Source organism: Pteropus alecto, unplaced genomic scaffold (assembly GCF_000325575.1).
Source record: "Pteropus alecto unplaced genomic scaffold, ASM32557v1 scaffold148, whole genome shotgun sequence".
In the NCBI taxonomy this organism is placed as follows: Eukaryota; Metazoa; Chordata; class Mammalia; order Chiroptera; family Pteropodidae; genus Pteropus; species Pteropus alecto.
In genome coordinates this window covers 37,108-51,919 of record NW_006442105.1, presented here as the reverse complement: position 1 = coordinate 51,919, position 14,812 = coordinate 37,108, and the positions used below count along the sequence as shown (strand labels likewise).

General features: G+C 34.0%; 2 pseudogenes; both read right to left on the bottom strand.

Moving 5' to 3' along the window:
* Nucleotides 1-346: 346 nt before the first annotated feature.
* Nucleotides 347-465, bottom strand: LOC112469235 (annotated as a pseudogene).
* A 14,012-nt stretch (nt 466-14,477) lies between these two features.
* On the bottom strand, nt 14,478-14,596 carry LOC112469234 (annotated as a pseudogene).
* Nucleotides 14,597-14,812: the final 216 nt, after the last annotated feature.

The window sequence follows — 14,812 nt, the reverse complement described above, 5'->3', positions numbered from 1 at the left end:
CGTCACATCCAAGTAAAAATATCCAGGAAACAAACAACCGAAATGTGCTTAAACAATACTAAGTAGCTTTAAAATGTTCCCACACACATGAGGCAATATAACACTAGGGACTGAGACCAGATTATGGAGCCAGACTGCCTGGGTTTGAATCTCTGCGCACCTGTATCCTTGAGCAAGTTAACCGTGACTCATCTTCCTTTATGTAATTGCAGGTAAAACACTACTTTCTCCAAGATTTTTTATTTTTATTTTTTAGGAGAGGCAATCTTTGGTTGACCTCACAGATTGCGAGGACCTGGTCAGCTTACAATCCCTTATTTTTTATTTTTTTATTTTTATTTTTTTATGCCTACAGTACCTGGTCTTCCTAGGTGGTCTCCCATCCAAGTACAAACCAGGCTCGACTCTGCTGAGTTTCCAAGATCAAATGGGATTGGGCTTGTTCAGGGTAGCATGGCCATAGACAAAGATTTTTGAGTAAATTATGTAAAGTGCTTAGAATGCCATGCATTCTGTAAACTGCTGTACATAAATGTCTACTCCTGGTTGAAGTAAAAAAGGTAGTCTTGTTCCACATTATCACAAGCACGATTACTTTCTGAGTCATGTTCCATGAAAGGTAGTAATCGACGTAACTCACAAAGAACAGGGGACTTTAAACAATCTGTTTTTAAGCATCAGACTTCAAAGGCAAGTTCCAAATCCTTAAAATATAGTTGTTTATGACACAGTTAGGAGTTATCAACTTTCTCTGACCTTAACTGTAATTTAGCAGATGCCATTTCCTAACCAATGGACTATACTTTGTAGCACAGTAAACCACCTCACATCTTTGAGCAAGAAAAAAACACTAAATTGGAATAATAAATTCATTACTCAATGACTTAGGACAGTTGGTTTCTTTAAATATTTCTTTAGGGGAAGGGACACCTACTCAATTAGAGGTTCTTTATTTTATTTTTTTAAAAAACTTATCATGCCATGAATTCATAGTGAATGGGCTCCAGCAGCCCAGGTTCCTTTTCATTCATTCTCACAAAGTGTGCTTGTCTGAGTGAAGCAGGCTGGCACTTCAGTTGATCCCAGGTACCTTTCATTTGGCTTCCTGCTTTTCTTGATCACTTTTCAGGAAGCGATCTCAGCTGTTAGAGTGCTTAATATGCTCAATGTATACATTAATTCTCTTGGCAAGAATCTCACCCTTAAATTGTTTGTTTACAACAACGCCAACTGTATGCTGTGTGACATTGTAAATTCTTCCAGTTTTGCCATGGTAACATTTGTGGGTCATTCTTTTTTGAACAGTGTCCAGTCTCTGGATGTCTACAATATCAACTTTCTTGTAGATTCGCATGTATGTGGCCAAAGGAACAACTCCATGTTTCTAAAAGGCTTAGAGAATATATGGTGGGTGACTTTCCTCTTGCCTTTATGTTGGTCATTTTGGCAGTGTGGTGAAAAGGCTGTTTGGTTTCTTTCTGTGATTCTATTAGTTCTCTTCCTTGAAGATAGCAGAGTGGCTCTACTTACTACCCTCTTTCTCTCACAATGACTATTTTGTACAATCAATTCATTTATTTATCAATTTATTCAACAAATAGTTGTTAATTCACAAATCTTTATTAAGCATCTATTACATAAATATTCTGCCAGCCATGAGGGATAGAACAATGAAAAAATAGATCCTTGCCCTAACATACTTTACCCATCCGATAAGTGGAGATAGATAATAAAAATTGTTAAACTGATAAATAATAGAATTTAAGTAGTAATAAATGCTGTGGAGAAAACAAAAGTGAGGCAAAGATACCAGGAGTACAAGAAGTTGGATATTATAAAATATTACAAACTGCCTTGCTCTTTGCTCAATTATATATAAGCAAATTTATTTAAAAAAATGAACATTAGGGCAAAATATTTTTAGCCATTTAAAATAATAAATCATGTTTTCTAAACAATCAACATATTAAATTATCTGCTTTTCCATCAAGTATTCATAGCAGAATATGCAGAATAATAAGATCCATTACATCATAAAAATTTTAATAATCTAATGAGATCATAAACTACTTGGTTAAACAAAATTGTATGAGTTCCTTTAAAACAGAATTTCTAAAGGCCTTTAGGACAGTAAAGGGCCGTCTGAATCCATGGTGAGGGGTATATTATGCATTGCTCCCAAATGTAATTGATTACAGAAACATTAATTGTTAGGAGAATTCAAAAAAATAGAATTTCAAGACATGCACTTAGGATTACACTGATGTCGATCATTCTGGAGCATGGTTTCCAAAAGCCTGAATGTTATCATTTTTATGCATTAAATCACAGTGCCTTTTAAAGAGGATTATTTCTCCTTGTAGTGTAAAGAAATTGACCAAGAAATTATACTTTAATTCTCGATAAGTTCGGAATTAATAACATCATGGGTGTTATCTATGTGAATGCCTCTCTGGACTATGAAACAAGGACTAGCTATGTGCTTCGAGTCCAAGCTGACTCCCTGGAAGTGGTCCTTGCCAATCTCCAAGTTCCTTCAAAAACTAATTTATATTATTTAAGGGATGTTCAATAAATTGATGGTGTTCTGCTCATTGTCTAATGAAATACATATGTCTAAAAGTTCTCAGTGAAGAATGTAGGAAGATCATGAACATTCAGAGGTGTTTTCCCATTTATTTTAATTTCTGATAGATGACAACACTGAGAGGATTTCATACTCCTGAAATGTGGAGACAATAGCACACTATATTTTCACTTTGTGTATAATATTGTAGAACACTGTCATTTTTGAGTATGTTAGATAGTAAACCTTATTCTAGTCTGCTGTGAGGTACTGGCTAACCCTCTAGGATGTAGTATATTATTAATGAGTGTGTGACTGCTAGATATTCCCTGAACTGTGTGGTTTCTGGTACTTACATATTTTCTTAGAATAGAGGAAAACACATGTTAAAATTAGTGACTAACATTTATCAACCTGTGTATGTCACATTATATTTAATTCACACTCATTTCTAGGAAATGAAATTATCTCCACTTTACAAAGACATGATGAGAAAAGGTTAAGTGACACTTGTCAGTAAATGAAAAGTTGAAGATTCAGTCTCACATCTTTTAACTCCAAAATCTTTTTTCAACGTTTTGTTCGATATACTTTAATCACACAGAGAAGCAAGTAAAAGCCAATTTGTGAAATGGGCCAGCATAAATTCTGTGAGCTATTACTAATATTGGGATAAATGCTATATTTTTCCCATTTTTTCCATTCATTGAGGTAATACTCCTTTGCAATTAAGCAATCCGTTTTTTTTTTTAGCAATCACACCAATATTTTTAGAATCTAGGGGTCCCAAGAAAGCCAAAAAGTTAATTTAGCCATTAGTAGAATAGAGGCTCAGAAAAAAAAAGTGGGAAACAGGATCTGACACATTTACCTTTTACTCTGGGGGCCATTCCTGGACATCCTATCACAACACTCCATCAATCAGTATTTTTAGAAAGGGGAAGAGGACAAAGGAAGAGAGCCAGAGCAAGGGTACACAAATGTATGAATGTGAGTGGAAGAGAAAAGGGAGTAAAATAGGAGTAAAAGGTAGAAGAGGCATGATAAAACTTCCTATCTGAGTTCAATCAATGATCATTAGAAATAAATCACTCTTTTCCTTTACTTCGAATCTCATTTACTGATCTAGTGTTGAAAGCTGCAGAGGTGCAATCAAATCGTTTGAAAATATCAGATTATATGCAGTGTGTCTTTGGAATTAAAGGAATTAATTTGTCTGTCATGATTAGGCATCACTTGTATAATTAAATTTTTAAAAAATATCAGACCAGTTCTTTGAGTTTTTAAAACCTTTACACTGCAGGCAATTATATGTTTTATAAAATCTACAGAGTTAAAAGGTTAGGGTCAGTATAATTTACATTATGTAAAATACCTAACTGTAAATAAAAATAACTGTAAAAGTTCATCGAAACTTTCATCTTCATTTGAAACAAATAAGTAGTTAAAAAGAAAATTTTGGTAAATATTTAGGTTACGGAACTTGGTATTTTTTTACAAAATAGCTCTGATTTCTAGGAATAGAAATATATTTATACTCAAATATGAGTATAACACAGCTGGGTCTCATTACTATAATTTGAATTTAAATCTAAGGATAATAACAATTTACCTAATGCACACATGATGCTTGTATGTGCCCCATTATGCATGTAAAGTTGAGAAGGAATAGCGAATTCATTAATTATTCTCCCCAAAATTCATGAACTCTAATTACTATTAGTTGGTTTAATGCCTGATTCTTGAATATTGTTACTAACATTTCGTGACTAACCTTTGCCTCTTCAGTGTGAAATACAGGCTCATGTATTTCTAACAGTTTTAGTTATAAATGTGACTGCTAATGGCCTATAATCAATTCCTAGTCAGTTAGCGATGCAAATAAGATTGTTATGTAAATTAAGGTTAATTAATTGTTTAAAGGTTCATCCTTTTTTCGGAATTAGCTGCCTTATGATTTTGAGCTCTACCACATATCATAGGAATAAGAATAATAAACAGAATAAATTGAATTCATTAAAGAAATATTTTATTGTGATTCTGTACCAAGAAGTTAATAAAATCATTTGCAAAGTTTTACATTATGCTGTAACCGAATTTAATATCTAATGAAAATTAATAATTGAAATAGAAAAAGTTTAGAACTTGTTTTCAAAATGTGACATCAGCAGTATTTAAAACATTTTATATTAACCAATAAACTTAATTTTAAAAATATTTTTATCTTTTAGCATTAAACAACTTAAACAATTAAAATTATAGAGACTGTTACAATGAACCTCCGCATATCAACTACCCAGCTTCAACATTATTGAGTCCTGCGAAATCTTTTTTTCTATACTACCAATTGTGCCCTCATTCCATTATTTTGAAGTAGAGCAGAGACATAATATTTCACCCGTAAATATTTTAATATGTATGTCTTAAATATAAGGACTTTAAAGGGTCAATCCCCATACATTTCTTACTTGCCCCCAAATTAACAAAAATTTCTCCATATCAACAAATATCCTGTCCATATTTATATTAAAATTTTATTCACATCAGTATCCAAATAAAGTCCATCCATACATTGCAATAGGTTGATAGGTCTTTTAAGTCTTTTTAATTTATAGACTTCCGCACTGTCACTTCTTTTTATTCACCTTGTTCAAAACACCAGATTTCTGAAGTCTGGATACTGATGACTATGTATGTTCAGTGGCTCATTTCATATTTTTCTGTCTCCTCTATTTTCTATAAATTGGTAGTTAGATATAGAGTCCTGATTAGATTCAGGTTTTTGTTGTTGTTTTTAGAAATAAATCATAAGTGATACACTATCCCCTTATCCTCAGGGTATATACTTTCCAAGAACCTTGGTAGTTGCTTGAAACTTCAGATAATACTTAACCCTATATGTATTGTTTTTTTTTATACATATATACCTATGATAAAGTTTAACTGATAGCAGAGTAAGGGAGTAATAAGAATAATAACAAAATAGTACAATTATTACAATATAATAAAAGTTATGTGAACATGCTTACTCATTTCAGGGCATCTCTTGCTGATGACTTCATGTAGCCTCAGTGTTTTCTGGTGCAACGCACTGATGTCAATTGGAACACATTTTCTATTCATGCCTTCTGCCCACAAATGTAATATCTTTCTCATCTTAACTAAACACTTGTCATGCACTGTGACCATAACTTTCAGTCTGAGGTGCAACACAGCAAATCTAGCACAAATTTCTCTTTCTTTCTTCACAATTTCATAGATAGAAGATTTGTTCTTACTGTAGCTTTTAGCATATCGTTTGTTTTCTTTCATTATGAAGCAAGGATCTTTTAATTTTTTACTTAAAGGAAGCATTTTATACCTTCTCGGCATATCTGAATTGTTAGCATCAGTACAATTGCACTTTGGGGCCATCATTAAATAAAAAAGGGTAACTTGAGCACAAGCACCTTGATACCGTGATGGTTGATCTGAAAACCCACAGGGGTACGAAGTGACTAATAGGCAGGGAGTGTACACAGTGTGAGGACACTGCACAATTCATGTCTCGGGTGGTATGGTGTGGGAGAGATTTCATCATGCTACTCAGAAAAATGCGCAATTTGAAACTTATTAATTGTTAACTGAATTGTTTATGTCCAAAATTTTCCACGTTCTATTTTCAGATGACGATAACTGAAACCGTGAAAAGTGAAACCAGGCATGAGGGGGGGACTACTTTATGTACTATTTCTTTAAGAAGGTACATCAAATCTCTTTGACTCTCCTTTGTGATAGTAGCATCTACTGATTGTCATTTCCTACCTATTAATTTCTTTCAGTTCTTCTGTGTTTATTAGCTAAAATATTCCTATGAAGAGTAACCTATCCATATCAAATAATTGGTTACCTGATGATCCTGCTCCCATAGTAAGACAGGAAAAAAGTATATTTCTTTCCTTTATGTCATTGGACTTCAAAATAATAAGTTGATTCACTTTCATACTCCAAATGTGACTACTGAGATAGATTTGGTTTTATGAGCCATCTAGGTTTTATTGAAAGTACACAACTCTGCAGTTGTAGTTTAAAAGGAGAAAGAGAGAATATGCAAGCAAAAGGGTAGACTGTACTGCAGTAGGTCAACAAATGGATGTGACTGTGCTCCAATAAAATTTTACTTACTAAAACAAGCATGGGCCAGACTTGACCAAGGGACTGTAGTTTGCTCACTCTTATTCTAATCCTTGCTTTTACTTTACATAATACATTTCACATTCTTTTTTATTTTCTTTTGGCTAATTTTGGTATATTTTCTACTGTGAGCAATGCTTCTGCTTCATCTCTACCTTTCACGCATTTCTAATTTGAAGTAACATTATTTTCTCATTGTTAATATTGATAATATAATCAGTTCTATAGTTACTTGTATCTTGTGCTCTAATAGACTCCTCAGAGCAGGCTCATATGATCAGCATTTCATATGTTCGTACACATTACTTAGAGTTTATCTTAGGCTCTTGTAATTGAACTTAAATTTGGCTAGATATTTTATATGAGCCTTGACCCATATGTTTTTTTTTTGACTTAAATATATTACTTCATTTTCTTCTTCTATGAAGCATTACTGTCAAAAGGTGTAACTACAAACTGGTTTTCTTTTTAAATGGGTGTTGGACGGATTTCAAGTTTTCAAAGAATTTACTTTTTTTGTAGATTAATTTTATTTTTTTCTTAAGTTTATTGGGGTAACATTGGTTAATATAATTATAGAATTCAAAGCTGTACATTACAATTTGACATCTGTGTATTCTATTGTGTGTTTACCATCGAAAGTTCAGTTTCCTTCAGCTACCGTATATTTGATCCCCTTTACCCACTTCACCCTCCCCATAACCCCCTCTATTAGACTCCCTTTAACTGTCTACCTCTTACCTCTTCCCCCATGCCCTACCCTCTGGTAACCACTAGTCTATGTCCATGTCCATGTCCTTGTCCATGAGTCTCTGTTTGTCCTGTTCGTGTTGCTTTTAGGTTTATATCTCATATATAAGTGATATCATGTGATTTTCAACTTTTTCTGTATGGCTTATTTCGCTTAGCATGATTATCTTGAGGTCCACGCATGTTGTCACAAAAAGCAGAATTTCATCTCTTCTTATGGCTGAGTAATATTCCATTGTATATATGTACTACAGCTTCTTTAGCCAATCATCTATCGTAGGACAATTTTGTTGCTTCCATATCCTGTCCACTGTGAATAACGCTGCTATGAACATTGGTGTACAAATATTTTTTTGGATGTGGGGTTTCAAGTCTTTTGGCTAAATATCCAGTAGAGGAATTGCTGGATCATATGGTAGTGCAGGCCACATAGTGGAGAATTCCCTCAATTTTTGTATATCTTGAAAGGTCTTAATTTCTCCTTCATATCTAAGAGAGAGCTTAGCTGGATACATTATTCTAGGCTGGTAGTTCCTTTCACTTAATAGTTTAAATATTTGATTCCATTCCTTTCTGACTTGTAAGGTTTGCACCGAGAAGTCTGAGGATAATCTAATGGGTTTTCCTTTATAAGTTATCATTTTTTTCTTCCTGGCTTCCCTGAGTATTCTGTCTTTGTCATTGATTTTTGATAATTTTAATACAATGTGTCTTGGTGAAGGCCTTTTTGGGTTGAGATAATCGAATGTTCTATTGACTTCTTGAATTCCAAGCTCCAGCTCATTCTTTAGAGTTGGGAAATTCTCGTCAACTATTTGTCTGAAAATGTTTTCTAATCCCTGTTCCTTTTTCTCACCTTCGATAATGCCCATTAGTTTTGTTTCCTCTCCTGATGGTTTCAGCTAGTTCTTGAATTTCTCTTTCATTATTTTTTATTCTTCGGTTTCTCTCTTCTTCCTTCTGATTTATTTATAGATTTCTGTCTTCAACATCCCTGATCCTTTCCTCCATTTGGTCAACTCTATTTCCCAATCTTGCTATTTCATTTTTCAGCTCTTGCAGTGTGTTCTTCATCTCCAGAAGTTCTATTTGGTTCTTTTTGAGGGTTTCAATCTCCTTGCTTTGCTCATCTAGGTGTCTTTCAATTCTTGAAATTGTTAATATGACTCGTTTCAGAATTCACTGAGTTTTTTCAGAAGTACTGAATTCTTTGTCATTTAAATTGCATATTTCTTTGTATGCTTATTTTCTAGAGATTTTTCTCTTTTTTTCTAAAATGGATTGTCACCTGGTTGTTCATGGTGTTTAATGGACTCTTTCTCTGCCCGGGCATTAATGGAAATTTATTCTGCTTTTTTTTTTTTCAGGAAGAAGATGTATTGTTTAAAGGTCTCTCCTTAGCCTGCTGCAAAGACAACGCTTTTCTTTTGGTTTCCAGTAGGTGGCGGCTAAGCCTCTTGGATCTCTGTTTTATAGAAAGCTTTAAAAGTGCCTTTTTATTTTCTGATAGATATTTAATCATTCTCACTACCCTCAGTTTCAGTCCCTGTCAGGGTTAGCAACAGTTTCGGTAGTGTTTGCTCAGATCTCCTGGGGTTCCATGGTGTTCGGTCTTGGAGAGTAGCGGGGGAGGGGCTCTCTGGGTTTGGAGATGGGGGCTGTGGCTCAGCCTTGGTTTTGCAACTGTGGCCGGTAAAGATCAATTGTTTTTTTCCTCCACCTGCCTTCTGCCCTGATGATGGGGCCCTGCTGCTGGCCAGACACAGAGAGCTCACAGCTTTCCCAGGTTGGGCTGTTAAGGGAATTCACTGCTCCTCCCCATCCCTCATCTACAGGTACCTACAGTGGCTGTGAGAGGCAGCTTCTTTATTTCTCACAGACCACTTCCTGACACCCGAGATTCTCATCTGCGGTAGCTCTTATGCGCAGATCTCACACTCAGACTTACTGGTGTGCAGCTTGGGTGTTTTTTGCTGAGTTTTAGCTGTTCAGCTTAATGTTTCAGGGGAGAGATCTGGGGACGTCTCTCACTCCGCCATGTTTCCAAAGATCCTGAGTTTACTTTTTTTTAATGTCCAATAATTTATTTAACATACCTCTATGGTGGCTATTTGGAGTCATTTTCTGCATATATATGATATATCCATTCAAGTATTATTTCAGGAAAGTTTTCTTGAATTCTGCATTTTATTATTTTTTCTGTTTTTTTTTTTAAATTTATTTTTCATCTCAGGAGACTCTTATTATATAAGTGATGAAACTTCTATCCTTTATATTACATTTTGTCTATTATTTAACATCTTTATTCATTGTATTTAGACAACAATTTTTTATTTATGATTTTTTTCTAATTCTGATGCGTGTTTTTCATAGCTTCTCTTTTTTAATAAATTAGCTTGTTTCACAATATGAAGGCAGATTTTATCTTTTTAAAAAATGGCTTTATTTTCTTAGGGCTGTTAATTTGCTTGCTATTCTCTTTTTATTTTGAGACTTCGACCATGATCCTTTTCTATCATTCATGTTTAAATAAAATTATTCTTTTCATGCTCTTAAAAAGGAAGGTGAACTGGGATACCTTTTCTAATTCACAGCTCTAGAATACCTGTTTTAGTATTTTTATAAAGTGTTCAAAATATATATCGTTTTATTTTTGAAATCCATTTGCTTTTTTTCTGTGCTCCCACTTTAATTGGAGAAATTTTCTTTTCTTTTTTCTTTTTCTTTTTTACCCTATTGTGTCTGTCCTGCTCAATTTATATTCTGCTCTCAGTGTTTTCTCTTTAGTGTGGACTTTTGTGCTACAACTGCTTTCCTATTGGCTTAGTAAATTTCTCATTTCATATAGCTGGACAACTTTGATTTTCACTGGCTCATGACCAACAGAAATCCTTATTCTTCCCTGAATATCCTTAAAAGTAGTTGTCATCATACTTGCTGATATTGTAGAGATTTTGTTTATGTCAGTTGTTTTCCATAGCTACTCACATTTTGTGATTTGGAAGTTAGCTTATTGCTTTATTTAATTGTAGATATTATCTGTGGAGTTTTGGTTTGATGCTATGTTTTCCTACTTAAATAAGTTTGTACATGAGGAGGAGACCTAGAAGCAGGAGAATTTCCACAGAAATAACTATATACGTTAATAATTTAGCCCACTAAAGATACATAGATCTAGATAAAAGACAAAAGATTCCTGGGCAGAAATGAAGGACTTTATTCCAACAAAAAATACATGTATGTGTATCAGCATAGTAATGCAGCTCTCCCTCAGCACCAAATTTCACAGGCAAATTTCAAGGCCAGATATAATCTCAAGAGTGCCATACAGCACAAAAGAACTTTAAACTTAGAAATTCTGCCGTTGTGATAGCAAGCAATAGCAAGTCTTTGGGAGATCAGGTAAATTGTTGGGCTATGTGACGCATCCCTGCAACTATTATCTCAGTTTTCAGAATTGCCAGCTGCATAAACAATCCTGTGTCCCAGGTGAAAAATGCTCAGGGCATTGCCACTTTGGCCCACTCAGCAAGATGTATAGAACTACAAGAGGTCAAAGATTTACTGTCTCCCAACATTTGATTGTGTAAATCTCAGTGTTTGTAATGATGAAGGATACTGAAAGATTCAAATATTACATTGTCACTTTAATCAGTTTTCTCGAATTCCTAAATACAAACTTTAACCCAAGGATATTTGAAATATTTGTTGAATCAGTGGAATTATTCCACAGTCAATGAATCTGAGAGAATGGGAACTATGTAACCCTCTTATTTTAACTCAGTGTTAGCTGTCACCAAGGTTTAGATTAAGTTTTAACTCAGTTGCATTAAGTTTTTTAATCCGCGGCTTCTAATAACAATTTTTTCCCTTTCCAAAATGCTGGTTTTTATCTTTTAAACTCCATTAATCATATTTGGAAGTAGTGGCTAACAATAAATATGTGATGACCTGATTAAGTAAATTATGAATAAAATAGTCCAAGTTAACAGAGACCATTTTTAAAGAGCATATTTTCCAAGAATTGGTAAATAAACATAGAGAGAAGGGCTAAGAAATTTCAGTCTACTAGTTCATTAGACAACTGCTAAAATAAAAGTGGCAAAATAAAGAGAAAGTGTATCTCAAAGTCAGAAATATGATACCTCTCATGTTGTTGTTGTTCTTGTTATTGGTGTTTTTATTTTCTATTCAACAAACTCTAGGCTTAGCATATTAATGACTATCAGTTCAGAAATACAGAGAGGGCTAGTGATAGTACACAGTACAGTGCAGTACAGTAGTGAACAACTAAAAAATCAGAGAAGGCTTTTCAAATGAGCTGTAAACTTTGAGCTGTATCATGAAGAAGGAATAGAAAAGCTTTGAAAGGACAGTTCCAAACATAGTAAGTTTATATTAGAAATGATGAAGTATTAAATCAGAGGTTTAGACAAAAGTACCAAGATACAATAAACCTAAAATTACAAAGAACTGTACAAAAAACAGATATGTATTATCAAAGATATTTAAATTAGAATAAACAGCACAACAATTAATCACTCTAAAACCCCTATTCCCAAAGAGAATACAAAAGGTCAAGTAAATGACTTTAGAAGTGATTTTGTGTAAAATATTCTTTTGGGAAAAACAAGTTGTAAAGTATTTGCATTCTCTTTCTCATCCCCCCAGATGTTTAAGCCCCCAGAAAAGAGGGTTGTGAGAATATATACTTTCTTCCCAATTGTAATGTTCACTGTGTCCCCATGTTTCAGTGAGCACAGTGAATTCATGTCTGAGAACCGTTAGGTAATCCAGAGTGTAAACTAGAGCTGTAAAGCTGTTCTGATGGCTGCAGCAGAGGAGCATCACAGCTACTTTAAAAGAATCTGGTACTCATAGAATTATGTAGGCAAAGAGCCTGTGAATGTTACCCAAGGTCCAGATTTGGGACACATGTGAATACTAGATTTTGTAGATCCTCTTTAGCAGGGTCACCTGGAGGAGTGATGAGAATGCAAACAGCAAAAGCTGGAGATGAATTGCTGAATTTTTCCTGAAGTGATAAAATGGAATTAAATGAGACATGCTGTCCAAATCAAGTTGCTGCAGGAGAACACTCCAGTGCTGAAAGTGTCCCATGGATGATGTCTCTTTTGAACACAGGTCTGACTCAAAGCGTGTTCAACCACTTCACAATAGTAATATTTAATTTGAAAATTTCTTCCCTACCTTATCAATCTTTTCTCTTTAGTCTCCAACTGTAGATGATAACAACCTGAGTGTTAAAAAAGTACCTTCTAGTCAACTGGCAAGGAAGTGAGGAATAGAGAAAAAGGAATTCTTTTACAACCTCTTCTCTCAAGGCAGTAGACTCTCCAAGAACATATCTTAGCTGGGAAGAGAGAAAAAATTTACCATTAAATAAAATTTGAAATATTGACTGATATATTGAATTAGAGAATCTTTTATTTTTAAAACTTATCATGATCATTGTACTTGCTATTAACTAGCACTACATTTTTAAGAGCTCATGGGATTTCTTGAGCTTTCATTCGACAGCAGAAGAAAAGAGTTCCTCAAATCAGCAGAATACAGGAGATAGTAGAAAAGAAAAAAATAGACTTTATGATTATATTTCATATGTCTTTATTAAGAATACTGATATTTCAGTGTGGCTGGAGAGCAGAATAGAGTCGAAACATTTGTAATGAATTTAAACTCCATTAGGGTAGAGTTTTTGTTTATATGTATTGATATACCCCAATAGCTTAAAATGTGCAGCTCATGAATATACTCAATAAAGGCTTGTCCAATGAAGTAGTGAGTCTGGAAAGTTAAAGCCAGATTATGAAGGGATTTAAATATCAGGCTAACAGTATGCAAATATGCAGCGTATATACCACCTATACTTCCTATGCCATAGCAGACTTGTCACTTTTTCATTGTCATAATTTAGGTAGTCATTAAAGCAGATGGAGCCTGTACAATATCTTAACTATGGGAATGTGTTTAGGAGCTGCCTCCCAGTGCTTGATACTACAGGGACTCTGAAGAGATTTCAAGGAATTCTCTCCCTCCACATTCATAGCTGGAATGTAAAAGTTGATTTCTCAGTCCTTCGCCACAAACTCTGTGGTCTTCCAGATTTCCAGTTTTCACTTCTCTTCTGCTGATTCCATTTTGTCAATTATCCAAAATTTCTTCTTTGGCTCTCATGATTTCTTAGTCTTAATTATTTTCGATCAAATAATTATCTTCATTTTATGAATAAAAGATAAATGTGAATACATTCATGTTTTGAATGTTATTTCAAAATTATGAATCATCTTTTGTTCCTGTCTATGATCTCTGTCTCCCCAGACCACATCAATCTCTCCTGGGTTCAGGTCAGAATGTTATTGGTCCTGAAAAGTCTTCAAGGAATCTGTGTTCAAAAGAACCATCACGGAAACTTATATCAATATTACTGCCACAAAATCATCCACATCTCATATTTTTATGTTGCACAAAAGCAACAATATTCATCTTTATAGCTCAGTTTGATTTATTGAGTGCTACAATTGAAGTGCAAGTTTTCTTTTATGGTAAAATTATATTTATCGTTAAATATGGAAGAAAAAAACCCATAGCTTTCTATAAATATGTCATTGTGTTTCACTTCAATAACTAGCCTTTCAGTCAGGAATAAAAGACAGATATAACGTTAACTGATGATAGAACTACTCTAATGCTATTGATTTTGTTCTGTGGTTTAGCTTTTGAGTACAACGTGTAATACATTTCATTTTCTTGGCTTTTCTAGTTCCAAACAGAAGGTCTGTGACAAATAATGCTAATGACTCTTTACTCATGATTAACTGACTTACAAAAGCATTCCTCTTATAACTTGAATAACAACATTGTAGAATGTTACATTATTTTTTCAGTCCTAATATCCCAGTTATGTTCAAGGCCTTCTATTGCAAGGACCTTGTCAGCTTACAATCCCTTATTTTTTTACTTTTTACACCTACAGCACCAGGTCTTCCTAGGTGTTCTCTCATCCAAATACTAACCAGGCCTGACTCTGCTTAGCTTCCGAGATCAGATGGGATCGGGCTTGTTCAGGGTGGCATGGCCGTAGACGAATCTTTATTACTGTAAAACTTAGAGATTACTTTATGACAACTGATATCATAATGCCCTTTGTGATATTTTTGTCTCAAACATTCCAGACATCTTATATAACTAGTTGAAAAAATTACATTTTTAATACGACAAATTTATCTGTCCAAGAAAACGATTCCTTTGTGAAAAATAGCTTGTGGAAAAGGTAATTTTAAAATGATTATGGAATTTTAT